Source organism: Sparus aurata, chromosome 4 (assembly GCF_900880675.1).
Source record: "Sparus aurata chromosome 4, fSpaAur1.1, whole genome shotgun sequence".
NCBI classification, from domain to species: Eukaryota; Metazoa; Chordata; class Actinopteri; order Spariformes; family Sparidae; genus Sparus; species Sparus aurata.
In genome coordinates this window covers 5,998,741-6,012,943 of record NC_044190.1, presented here as the reverse complement: position 1 = coordinate 6,012,943, position 14,203 = coordinate 5,998,741, and the positions used below count along the sequence as shown (strand labels likewise).

General features: G+C 41.5%; 1 long non-coding RNA gene across 1 annotated transcript; it reads left to right on the top strand.

Moving 5' to 3' along the window:
* Positions 1-11,911: 11,911 nt before the first annotated feature.
* On the top strand, positions 11,912-13,052 carry LOC115579710 (uncharacterized). Its single transcript, XR_003983716.1, has 5 exons — positions 11,912-12,044; positions 12,158-12,390; positions 12,502-12,639; positions 12,734-12,810; positions 12,911-13,052. It is a non-coding gene; the product is annotated as an uncharacterized LOC115579710 (long non-coding RNA).
* Positions 13,053-14,203: the final 1,151 nt, after the last annotated feature.

Genomic DNA, 14,203 nt, shown 5'->3' with positions numbered 1-14,203 from the left:
TGGGGCCGATGCCAAAGACTAAAGCTGGAAATCAGTTCCTACTAACAATCATATGTGCTTCCACTAGGTTCCTAGAGAATATCACTACGAAAAAACACAGCTCCATGGCACTGTTAAAATTCTTCTCAGTGTTTGGTCTGCCGAAAGTGGTCCAAACTGATCAAGGCACCAATTTTAAGTCGAAAATGTTTGCGCAAGTCCTGAAAACATTAAGCATTAAGTATGTAGCATCTAGTCCCTACCATCCTGAAAGCCAGGGGTTGTGGAGATATTTCATCAGAAAATGAAAGCAATGTTACGCAAATACTACTTTGATTCACAGAAGGATTGGGATGATGGAGTTCCATTTGTTTTGTTTGCTGCCCGAGTCGCTAGGTTTCAGTCCCATGGACCTAGTGTTTGGACATAAGGTTAGGGGTCCTTTGAAAGTTCTTGAAGAACAACTGGTCACACTAGAGACAAAGGTCAAGAGTATATCAGAGTATGTTGCCAAACTTAGGGATCGCCTCCAACAGGCCTGCTCTTCAGCCAAAGATGCTCTGGCTTCTTCCCAGATGAGAATGAAGAAATACTATGATAAGAGAGCTGTCGCTCACATGTTTCACCCTGGTGACAAGGTTTTGATTCTTTCACCCATACCTGGTTCTGCACTCTCTACTAATTTCTGTGGTCCTTGTTGTAGAGAGGAAGATCAGTGAAACCAATTATGTCATCCAAACCCCTGAAGACATCAGACACGAGTATGTCATGTCAACATGGTGAAGCCATACCACTCCTGTGAAGATGGAGACGGGTCGTCTGCAGTCAAAGGTGAGCTCTGATGATGATGAGTTGGTGATGCGTAATGCTACACCACAGGGGGCTAGGTTAAGTAATTCTCAGGTATTGTCTGATTTGCCCCACTAATTGTCTCATCTTCCTGATGCCCAGTGTAATGATGTTGAGAACCTCATATGTGAGTTCCAGTATCTGTTTAACGACATCCCCTCGCAAACTTTTGTCATAACTCATGACATTGTTTTGACCAAACCTTCTCCAATAAAACAGCCTGCATATCGGCTTATCCTGCTAAGAGGGAGATCATGAGGAAGGAGATTGATTACCTTGTGAAGAACGGATTTGCGGTACCAAGTTCTAATCCTTGGAGCTCCCCTTGTCTCTTGGATACAAAGTCAGATGGGAGTCCAAGATTCTGCACTGACTTCCACAAGGTAAATGCTGTAAGTGTCCCAGATGCACATCCATTACCCCTTATTGATGACTGCATTGAAGAGATTGGTCCTGCATTACATGTCGGTAAACTTGACATGTTGAAAAGATACTGGCAGGTTCCTTCAACACCACGTGCATCTGAAATTTTAGCTTTCGTGACTCCTGACAGCTTCCTCCAGTACACAGTCATGCCCTTTGGGATGTGTAATGCTCCGGCTACCTTCCAGAAGCTAGTTAATAAGATACTGGGAACTGTAGACCTTATCTGGATGACATTGTCGTGTATTCTGATGACAGGGCTAGTCACAACGCCTATCAACTGCCTCCCTAACTCTCAATCTTGCAAAGAGTAAGTTTGGAAAAGGTACTGTCCTCTATCTTGGTCAGCAGGTTGGTCGAGGGCAGGTGTGTCCTGTGGATGTGAAATTCACGGCCATCGCTGCATTTCCTGTTCCAACCACCAGGAGAGAGCTGCACCGTTTCCTTGGGATGTCTGGGTACTATACAAAATACAACCAATAACCACATCTGGTCTCCCCCCCCGCGCCAAAAGAAGATGAACTCCTTTCCCTTAGGTCAAACGAGGTCAAGCACGATAAAGTCTTCTCTCTCCAGATCAGAAGAAATGAGAACTGTTTTCTAACACAGATGTTATGATTTCACGTGTCTTCAACAATTGAAGTAGAAGACGTTGGTTGGGGGACAGCTAATCCGCTTCTTCCCCTTGCCTCTGTGTCTCACCTGTCAAACATTTATTTATGATGGTTGTTCCTGTGTGTTCCTGTATTCCAATCCAACTGCAGTCTCAGTACTCACCCGAGTTCCAATAAGTTTTCAATAAATTAAGGAATAGTGAAGAAGACCCATAAAACTGTGGCTTTCCACATTTCTCTATGTTATTGTTGAGCCAAGATTAAGTTTTATTGCTTAATGAGTTGGTTTGGGGTAGAACCCCAGCCCCTCCCTTTCTGTGAGCCTGAAGATCCCTTTGTGTTTAATACTTAAAGGCGCCATATGTAAGAATGTGGCCAAAAACGGTTACTACACTCAAATCAAAATACTGCGACGAGTCGTATCCGCCTCCCCCTCCTTCTTTTTGAATGATAAGTGATTTACTAATGTCGCATCTTTTCACATAGACAAAATTCCACTTTTAAGCGTGGTGAAGTTCTCGGAAAGGTAAAACACAATTTCGAAACATTAAAAACAATAGTTTAGTTAGATTAAAGTTTTGTGAGTCTAAACTCAGATCACAGAAGGAGGGACGCCCCCGCTGGGCCTTTGGACCGAGAGCCCTTCAACAGAGTACCGGCCTTCCCTCTGGCTATTGGACTGACGCGCCGAGCCCGTAGTCCAAACAAGAACACTCAACAAACTTCAGGACCTCCTGCCAGACAAAGCAGGCTGAACATCTTGGTACCGCTGGATCCACACACGTGAGAACGAGTTGGTGTCTGAAGTTCTGACTTCTATCTTATACACTTAGGAAAATTGAGATTAGGTATTAAGTATTAAAATTTACTCCTGTAATATTTAATATATAAATACCCTTTAACTTCACCATCTGCAGACAGTCACATAACTTTATTACTTTGCTTATTACAGTCTTTACATTTTCTGTTGTTGTTCATCTAAAATTGTTATTTCCTTTATTTTACCCTGAATTATTTAGTTAATAAACATATATAATAGTTTGTCGTTGTCTGGAACTTAATTTTAATGTCGAGAACCGATGGACCTGTGCAAAGAAATCACTGCTTCAAAATATGAGATTAAATATAGATTTTGAAATTGAATATTTCTGGAATAATTCCCTCCGTATTTTTCCAATAGTTAAACAACGGAGGTGGTGCCCCATTTACGAGTGTGTTATTAATCGCCAGTGATTAATTACCTTTATTATCAAGTAGTGTATCTACTACAATTGTGTTAATACAGAGTGTCAAAATGAAAAAAATAACTGTTCAGTCACACATGTTTGTGCTGAAAATAATGACACCGAACGAGGCAAGGTAAATAGTTTTTAACACTGTAAGACCCAAATATAGAAAAACCTAAAAGAACATTTTTTGACCCCTCGGATGTTGTTGTAGGAGGCCCCTGATGCAGAAATGAAAGAGTTCATTTAAAAAAAAATGTTTATGTACGTTTTTAGAGAAATGTTGTAATATTGCAACATTGGGCTTAGTTGGGAGAAGAATTTCTGTATATGTACTCACGTCTCTGAACAACAATTCAGAACAACTAAGGGTTCATTTGCAGGGTTGATTGCTTACTTAGCCCCATTAGGGTATATAACATTAATAATAATCACACATTCATCATGGCTGACTTTCATTCATAGTTAAAGTCCCAAAAACAGTTCTTGTCCTCTGTAAAGCAAAGGCGAACATCACACTTGCTGCACTGCGTGTTAGTCTATCCTTTAATGCAGTGTCTGCCGTGTCTTCTCCCTGTCTTTACTGGGAAATGTGCAACTAGGTCCTTGCGTACATCCAATGGGAGGTGTGCACTTCTCTTGGATGGTCTCTTCTGAGCATTCAGAGGGCCTCCTGATGTCACTGTTGCTGGGCTCCCTTTGCCTGAAGATGGTCGTCCTCTCTTTGGAGTTGTTAACCAGGATGAGAGGGGATGCTCGCTGCGCCTGAAACTGTCTCCTGTTCATTGTCTCTTTGCTAGACATCTTGAGAGAGGATGATGGTGTGCCAGAAGATGTACATGTACCAGTGACAGGATTTGATGGGGAACTTATATTTGGCTTTAAATGAGTCCAACAAATCCACACCTCCCATGTACTTGTTGCAGGCACCAACAATGTAAGGCCTCTCAACTCCAGTGTAGGTTCTGCTGGCTTTGTCCCAGCGTTGAATCTTCTGCAAAGGTTCAGGTCCAGCAAAGGATGTCACAAGTGTGACAGCCCTGTTGTCATACCATTTGACAGCGACGATGTTGTGATTCCATTCTGACGTCATAGCTTCCTCTCCCCTTTTTCTTCAAGCTCTTCTCGTCTTCAAGGTCACAGTTGGGCTCGCGCACCTGCCTGGCTGTTCCCACGTAATGAATTCCCCAATGTTTTCCAGGCAGACAATACTGTCTGCTTATTGTAAGTTGCTTTGGACAAAAGCATCTGCTAAATGCCCTAAATGTAAATGGTTTGGCCTTTGCTCTCTACTTCTACCCAATCACCAGGTAAAAAAAATTGCTTTTTTTCTCAAAAATAAGGACATTTCTAAGTGACCCAAACTTTTGAAACGTAGTGTACATGTGTGTACAAGTTTAACTTCCAAAGAAGAACATTTTGAATTTAACTATTCTAATCTTTGTTTTGTCAGTGTGTCTGCAACCATGTCCTCTGATGGGCAGTAGACAGTGTCTATCTTGCCCTCCCATTATGAATGAAGTGAGATTTTACATCTATGTGTTTGGACCTCTGTCTGTGCACTGGATTCTTACTCAGTGCGGTGGCACCCTGATTGTCTCCATGGATCTTTGTGCAACTGTAGACTCTATTATCTATGCCATTTAACAGTTGGGTTAGATACATGCTTTCCTTAGAAGTGTTCGCCATGCCAGTGTATTCAGCTTCACATGTTGAATATGCCACTGTGGGTTGCTTCTTTGATTTCTATGAGATGGCAGCGCCTTGTTTTGTCAAGCTGATACAGTACCCTGCAGTACTACGTCAGAATCACTGAAGGCTATTAGTTTCAAGTCCTCTTTAGTTTTACTGAAGTGTAACTCGTAGTTATAATTACCTTTTAGGAATCTCAAAACATGTTTAGCAGCCACTAAGTTCTCTGCTCTTAGCTTTGCCAGTGTTTGTGCCAGTTTACTCACTATCCTACTAATATCCAGTCTGGTACAAGTCATGGCATATATCAGACTGCGTACAATTTCCAGGTATTCTTTGGGATTTGCGACATCATTGCTGTTGCCCTCCTTCTCACTGTCACTTTCCATGTTTAGCTCACATGGGGTAGGGCTCAGTTTACAATCTGACATTCCAAACTTTTGAGCATTTTTAGGATGTACCTTGTAGGAGATACACTACTTAATAATAAATGTTATTAATCACTGGTGATTAATCATACACTCGTAAATGGGGCACCACCTCTGTTTTTTAATAATTGGAATGATCCGGAGGAAATTATTCCAAACATCTAACTGTACAAGTTTGACTTGAACAGTTCAAATCAATTCCAAATCAATTTATTCAGTTTCAAAATCTATATTTAATCTCATATTCTGAAGCAGTGATTTTTTTGCACATGTGGCGAGCGTAGGGAGGACACAAGACACAGTAATATCGAATAGCCTGTGTTCAAAGGGTAGTAGGACTGCAACAACGCCACCTTGGGACTTTCACCCAAAGATTTAACTCTGTCAATTAATCTCAGGACATGCAAGTAAGGTTACTCATTAGGCATGAGACGTGGTTCAATTAAATACACTTTTTTATTAAATATTAAAACAATGCAGCGCCCACAAATTGTAAAAAAAAAAGAGACTACTCAGCCCGAGGCTCGCTGGTGTGGGGAAACTAGTGAGGGAAGGGGTCCAAACAAAGTATCATAAATCACCCGGGCACGTGACAATCACACTCACACACACTTTGTGAATAACCAAAAATCCCAGGGAAGCACAGCACACAGGGAAGGAAGGGACACCACCACCCAGGTCGCCAGCACCGCCACCACCACCGGCCTCTGCAAAGAAAACGAACAACAAGAGAATAGTCACAAAGTGAAACAAAACTAGTACAAAAACGGAAACTGGGCAAATTATGGTCAAAGACAACAAAATATCTATTGCCCAGAATAAACCAACTATAAAGAAAAGAAAAGAAAAAAAAAGAAAGCAAATAGCACAAATCGTATGCCAACAAAATTAAACACCACCTGCCCTAAACAAATGAATTACACTAATTAATTAAATCAAATTAACCAAAAGGATATCAAAAGTCAAGACAGGTGGGATAAAGAAAACAAATTAACAAAAACCAAGTTAAGGTGTCAAAAATAAACTAAACACATAGCCATGAAGGCACACTTAAGATAGCAGTGACTTGGCAGCGAACAGCTGCAAAGCAGCGGCAATGCAGCGGCCAAAGCTGTGACAGAGCAGCAGCAAAGCTGCGACAGAGCGGCGACAAAGCAGCAGACAAAGCACCTTGCCTCGTTTGGTGTCATTATTTTCATCACAACCTCACATGTGTGACTGAACTTTTTCATTTTGACACTCTGTATTAACACAATTATAGTAGATACACTACTTGATAATAAAGGTAATTAATCACTGGTGATTAATAACACACTTGTAAATGGGGCACCACCTCCGTTGTTTAACTATTGGAAAAATACGGAGGGAATTATTCCAGAAATATTCAATTTCAAAATCTATATTTAATCTCATATTTTGAAGCACTGATTTCTTTGCACAGATCCATCGGTTCTCGACATTAAAATTAAGTTCCAGACAACGACAAACAATTATGTTTATTGACTAAATAATTCAGGGTAAAATAAATGAAAATACAATTTCAGACGAACAACAACAGATAACAGAAAAGGTAAAGACTATAAAAAGCAAAGTAATAAAGTTATGTGACCGTCGGCAGATGGTGAAATTAAAGGTCGGGTTTTTAAATATTAAACATTACGGGAGTCATTTTTAATACTAACGAGACCCTAATCTAAATTTTCTTAAGTGTATAAGATAGAAGTCAGAACTTAGACAGAAGTCAGAACCTAGACAGAAGTCAGAACTTTAGACAGAAGTCAGAACTTTAGACACCAACTCGTTCTCACGTGTGTGGATCCAGGTGTATGAAGACGTTCAGCCTGTTTTGTCTGGGAGTCAGGAGGTCCTAAAGTTTGGTTTCTTGAGGAACTCTCGGTCCGAAGCCCAGCAGGGTTTCGGCATTGAGAGCGCTGGGGGCTGAGTCGGTCTCGGTTGGGAGCACACAAAGTCTCTTATTAGCTGGAGACCAGTTGTCTTCTGAAGCAGACAATTACTGCAACGTTCTTCATCAAATGGTCTTGGTAAATACTTTGTCTTTGTAGTTTCTAGTGGTGGTTCTTAAGTTCTGATTCTTAAACTAATTCAACTTCTTCTGGATCAGGTTAATGATATATTAAAAATCAAAAATCAGACAGAAAAGAACTTCGTTCTGTTAAAGATAAAAAGTGAAGCACTTAAAGTAGTGATCCAATTCGCTTGTCTTAGAGCTTGTTGCAAAAATAAAAATAAAGCAAAGAGTATACTTTAAAATAAAATAAGAGTGAAAGAAATGAAGAGAGGAGAAAGAGGATTGGGAAAGTGAGAAGAAGTAGTGAGAAGAATGAAGTGACAAGAGAAGAAGAGAAGAAGTGAGGAGTAGAAGCAAGGAAGTGAGGAGAGAGCATGTCTCTCTGTTTTATGACCTGCAGCAGGCGTACCGAAGTAGGGGAGGGGGGCGGCTGACTCTCAGTACGTTTACATGCACAGCTTAGTCGGATTACAGCCATAGTTCGACTATGCTACTCAATCAGATAAATGCAATTGTCCGAGTATACATGCCGGTGAGAAAATTGGATTATTGGCTGAAGCATGTCATACCCCGGTAAGATAGGTGGCGCTGTACCCATTTCAACTAGTGGTAACAGAGCCACCTCCGGCTGACCTCTTAACGTCACCAGCAACAACAAACTGCATCTGCATTCAAGAAAGATTGCGTACGAAGAGCGAGATGAAGCTACATCTTTGTACATTTCATACATGGTGTACATGATAATTACACAAACTAGATGCACAATGGCGTGCTTGTTTGCGGTTATTTCGGAGGAAAGATGCCGTCCTTCTACTTCCGGGTCACGGCCCCGGGAAAGAAATCTCGCGCCTGCGCAGAACGCAAAATCCGATCAGATCTGATGGAACGTATACATGCAGGAGTAATGGGACTATCATTCGAATAATCTAGGTGTTTTAATTCGACTATGAGAAACCCGATCCGGTCTTTACCCCAACCAACATCTACCCCCACTTCCTGTCATCTGATGTGGAGAAAGAGGACTCTATTGTGCTTAGTCATTGTAACTTAATAAAAAAAGTTCTCTCGTGATCTGTTTATAGCAAGAAAGCAACATCCCCCCACTCTGTAGAGAGGAGAAGATCTTCCAGGTCAAGAGGTTAGGGACTTGGAGGAAGGTGATCTGAGTTTAGACTCGCAAAACTTTAATCCAACTATTGTTTTAATGTTTCAAAATCGTGTTTTACCTTCCCAAAAACTTCACCATGGCATAAAAGTCAAATTTTGTCTACGTGAAAAGATGCGACATGAGTATAATCACTTATCACTTTTAAATCATTTTTAAATAATTAAAACATGATTAAGGCATAAAACACCTGAATATACAATAGAACCAAGGACTTATACATATTCCTTCTAGTTCTATCTTAACAAAACACGCCAGAGACATTTTACTAGTAAATAGAGAAGTATTAAACACAAAAAAGTATAATCTGAAAGTCTGTCCCCATCACCAAAGGGAGGTTTCTCCCCAAACCAAGCTCATTAAGCAATAAAACTATCTTGGCTTGAAATTAACATGGAAAAGATCTATTGTATGACCTTCTTATGTTTTTTGGAAATCTACTGAAATTAAGAAGATGAGATTGTATTTTATTAGTTATTTAGAACATATTGGAATTTGGATGGGGATAGAGACTGCAGTGGGATTGGAATGTCAGACTCAGGAACAACAACGGTCGTAAATAACAGTTTGACACGTTAGGTAGAAGAACACACAGATTAGGTTTCCCACCTAGCCTTCCCCACTGGAGAATGTTTCAGAGGGAGAGAGATGTAGATCGGTAAGGCACATTAAATCACAACATATGTGTTAGAAAACAATTCTTATTTCTTCTGATGTGGAGTGAGAAGACTATCGTGCTTGCCCTCGTTTGACCTGACTTGTGACGTGTTAATAGCAAGAAAGACATTGTCTCTTCTTACTTAGTAAAGAAGTTTTGAGATAAACAGGCGCCTTCAGAGAAAACAGTCAACTTGGTAATAAGTGACAGAAATGGGGACTCTGTGAGATGCAAAGACAGTTTCTCCTCTTCTTGCCAGGTCAAGAGGTGACAGGGGCTCTCAGGCCCATATGCTGGAAGAAGGAGCCAATTTGGGTTAAAGGTAATCATGGCCGAACAGGACCTCTATAAGATGCAGAGACGAAAGGGCTTTATTCCTACAACCTTTACTGACTCATTTATATTTCTTTCACCTTCTGTTCAAACTCAATGCCCAGAGAATGATATCTTCCCCAGATCTTTCATTTTGAATTGAGCAGATCATCATTGCTAGCTGCATTGATAAAGTCATACAGCCAGATTAACATGACAATAGTTTCATTTCTTGTCTGCTATCTATACAGTGGTCAGATAGATTTCCCACAAAGCTGTTTTCTTCTAGATGATCATTGAGAAGTTTGTACCAGTTTCTCACTGATTGTTTTAGTGCATAAATAGATTACTTTAGTTTGTTTACTAGTTTCTGTCCTGTGTCTGATGTCTTTTGAAAACCCCCTGGTTGTTCTATTTCTTCCTCTATTGGGGCATGCAAGGATGCTGTTTTCACATCCATCTCATGATAAGTTAAGTTGTTTTGAACTGCTTCCTTCATCAATGCTCGCACTGAAGTGAGGTTTGCTGTTGGTAATCTATGCCTTTTGTTTGGTTGGACCCCTTTGCAATGTATCTAGCCTTAAATATATTCCCCTTTTCAGCATTTTCTTCAATGGTATGACCCATTTCCCCCAAAACTGTATTCCTACCCTTGGGGAGAAGTGTCGAGCTCTTCTTTCATAGTACGTTCCCGTCCTGGCCCCTCAGGTGACCTCAGTGCTTGTCTGTAGTTCTGGGGAAACACAACACTGCCCTGCAACAATAATCAGCACTTGCATGGGTTACATCTTTATCTTTAACAGCTGTTATGTAGTCTGAGTATTTTTCTTTTGGTGGGGGTCTTGACTAGGGGTGGGAATCGAGAACCGGTTCCAACTGACCAATTCCGGAATTGAACGGAATTGTTCGCCTCCAACGTTATCGATTCTTCTTAACGATTCTCTCATTTCCCTGCCTTTCCGATTTTCCGGAAATTTTGCATCGCGGTACATTAGAGTCACGCTGTCCGCGACGACTCAAACCTTCACCTACGAAACAGCACAATGGAGAGAAGGAAGCGGTCCAAAGCCTGGCTGCATTTCCCCAAACGAAATGAGAATGCTGCCGTGTGTAATACGTGTAATGCAGTAATATCGTGCAAGGGTGCAAATACTAGCAACACGCTGAAGCATTTGTCAACCCAGCATGGTACCAAGTACCAAGAATGTCATGTGTTCGACCGCCTGCGTACGAGTGCTAACGTTGCTGCTAGCCAAACAACCTCCACTGGGACCTCTGTTGACGACGGTAACGTTGACATTAAATATTCTGCTTTAGCACACGGTTGCCTTGCAACTGCAAGCAGCATGCACAGTTTTTATTAATAAAGCCGAGCTACATAAATATATATTCCGGTTTCATGCATTTTAGATCATGAGGACGATGACAGGCACAGACAGGCTGATGACACAGATAGCTCTCAGGCAGCAGGCCCCTCGACATCGGCTCAAGTTACCCCTTTCATGCTTGCTGCTCAGGGAGCGAGGTGGAATGAGGAGAAGATGCAAGAATGTCACCGGGCAGTGACCATGTTCTTGGTGAAAGGCTTACATCCTTTCTCCACTGTAGAACAACCCCATTTTCGGTAGGTGGTCTATGCAGGCTAAAGCTAGTATGCAAGATGTTTATTACAGCCCATTTTAGCCCATACGGCGTATCTACAGTGAACTTTTAAAAGTAACCTCACAGCATGAGTTTTTCTGGTGGCTAATTTATCATCAGAATTATGTTAAGTTACATGTTGTTGATTCTGTCCTAACCAGTGTAGTATTTCATTTACAAATGATTTTAGGGAGATGGCAAGGATCTTAAATCCCAGATATAAACCCCCATCAAGGGAAGCTCTTACAAACCACCTGATCCCTGCCTGGTACCAGGTGAAAAGAGAACACTTACACTCCGAAGTCAGAGATGTGAAAAAGGCAGCCATCACAGCAGATGGATGGACCAGCCTTGCCCAAGACCATTATGTAACGGTCACTGTACACTATACAAAGCAGGGAAAGATCTTGGGTATAGTCCTGAGAACCAAGGCAGTGTATGAAGCCCAGACAGGTGAAGTTGTGGCTGAGGAGATTGAAGAACTACTTCAGGAATTTGGCATTGGTGAAAAGGTTGTGGCAGCGACCGTGGATAATAAAGGAAATATGAACGTGGCAATAAAGAAGCTGCAGTTTGTCAAGATTGGCTGCTTCGCACACACATTAAACCTTGCAGCCCAGAAGATCCACCAGTGCAATGCTGTCAACAATTGGGCAGCAAGGGCACACGCTGTGGTGAAGTGGATGAGGAAGTCTTCCATGGCCAAAACCGTCCTCAGAGAAAAGCAGCAACTCCTGAGTAAGTATCTATGCATAACTTTCACTAGATTCTAATAAGCACTTAACATATATTGATCTACAACAAACTAAGTAATGGTGGTTTATGATTAAATGTTCATTGTTTTGTGTGATATGCTTATGCAGATGTGCGTCTGAATTTATCTTTCAGACTTGCCCCAGCACTCACTGATCATTGATGTCAAAACACAGTGAAATTATCCCTATCTGATGATTGAGAGATTCCTTGAGCAGTTCACTGCCATTCAGGCTGCAGTGATGGACCCAAGGATCAAGAGGCAGTTTGAGAAGGTAAAGTAAAGGATATATTCTGTAACTAACTTAAAATGGTCTTATTTTAAAACTGTGGATTATAAGAGTGCAAGAGGACTTCTGTGTTTAAAGCTAATTATTTGCCGTTTTAGACAGATGACGAAATTGCAGTCCGACGACTTCAAGAAGGCAGAGGAGTTTGTCCAGCTGATGCGTGTGCTTTACACATCAACACTCTGTCTCAAGCGAAAAAAGTCCAACCAGTGGTGAAATTCTACCCATCTTAAAGAAGTTGGAGTGCCACTATTGCATTAAGGCTGGGGACTCTGCTTTTGCAAGAAACATAAAAGAGAAGATATGGACTGCTCTCTCCGCTCATTACCAGGTACCACGACTTACTGGAAAATAATTTGTAGTTCATGAACATCAGATTTCAGACTAGCAAAAGTATCCCCAGGTTTTTTAACATGAGTGTTTCTTGCTTTCTGAAATTAAGGTTGAAGAGATCCAGACCTTCCTGGGGGAGACGACAGTGATGGACATGAGGTTCAAGCTGAAAATGGACAACGCTGATGCCATCTGGGACAGGCTGAGGACTTCAGCAGTAGCAGAGATGCTCACAGGAGCAGACGAGGTATTTGAATCACAGTCTGTGGTACAGTTCCATTGTGATGCCTATATACTCTGGTTCCATGAATGTGACTCACATAGTGTGTTCATACTTAAAGTACCAGTGCCAGAGGACACACAGAGCCAGATGCAGTATGAGGATGTGGAGGAAGAAGACGACGAGGAGGAAGGCTATGTTAGTGCAGTTCATTATAATGATGACCATATGGTATATTCATAATAATCCATTCAGACCACGCACCTAAAACAGAAGTTTATGGTCCTTTTAATTTCAGACTCTACCTGAAAAGTGCTCCACAGAGCGCAGAGTGCCCGCCGTTCCGCCGATTGATTCACACAGAGAGCCGGCACTGCGGCTCCTAAAGAGGCACGACGGTACACGTCATGTTGATGACGTCGGTGTTTCCCAGGTGTTCCCCCTGTCAATCTAAACCCACAGACAGTTTATTGTCACGGTCGCGGTGATTTATTTTCATCACAAACACTCGGTGAGTTAAAGTTTTTGCCGGTGACAAACGTACAGTTGCGGTATTTTTTTTACTCATACTAGTTGCCAAAGACAGTTACAGTTTCTACGTTACTGTTGTTTTTAACGCACATAAAGAACAGGCACTTTTGATAGCCCCGGTGATAGTAAACGTAAATTCCCAAGCTATAAACAACTACACCCCAATACATAAAACACAGTAATAAATCATCAGAGCCAGCCACTCCATAATACAAACGTGTCTTACCGTCACGCAGTCATCCATGTCTACCTCTTCATCCTCCTCTTGCTCATATTCCTCACTGTCTTGTCTTTCTCCCTGGTGTGCTGGTGCTAGCAGTATTAGCACTAGTGTTAGCTGAAGCTGGACTTGATTTTAAAAACAAATCAGTCGGTTTGCAGCATTTTTCACCATCAACCAACAGTGCTCTCTGAGATTTCTCTCTTTTTCTCCGCTCCCACCTTGTGTCGCTTGATACCTCGATTCATTTTTTTGCTAGCTTAAACTCAACTTCCAACTTCCAACCTCCAACTTCCAACAACCACACTCAGACGGTCCACTCGATTCAGTCTTGAAATTCCCAGAAGGCATTGCTTCATTTTAACTTTTGCAAACAACTATTCAAATGACTGTGATATAGAGACTCGTATGTGGCATATAGATAGTGATTAGATCGTTCACTGGTTAGTATATTGGATGAAGAGAAGTTTAGTTTCCCTTTGGCTTAAAAATTTTATTGACGCTCGAAACTGCCGGGAGAAACGAGCTTGGGACCGCTCTGTGATTTGTTGGCCGGCCCGAATGGCACATGAGGGTCGCTGGCCATTTATTCATTCATTTATTCATTTGCGGCCGCCTTTTGACCCGCTATATTTATTTATTTATTTATCTAGCCTATTTATTCATTTGCAGTCGCGGCCGCCTATTGATGCAGCCGTTCCGCTTTATATTTATTTATTTTTTTATTTATTTGTGATGCGGCCGCAGTGGCATTTGCCCACATTGCCCAATGGCCAGTCCGTCCCTGCCTGTAGGTGACGTTAGCGTCCTTTTTAGCACCTATTTTGTATTCCAGAGAAA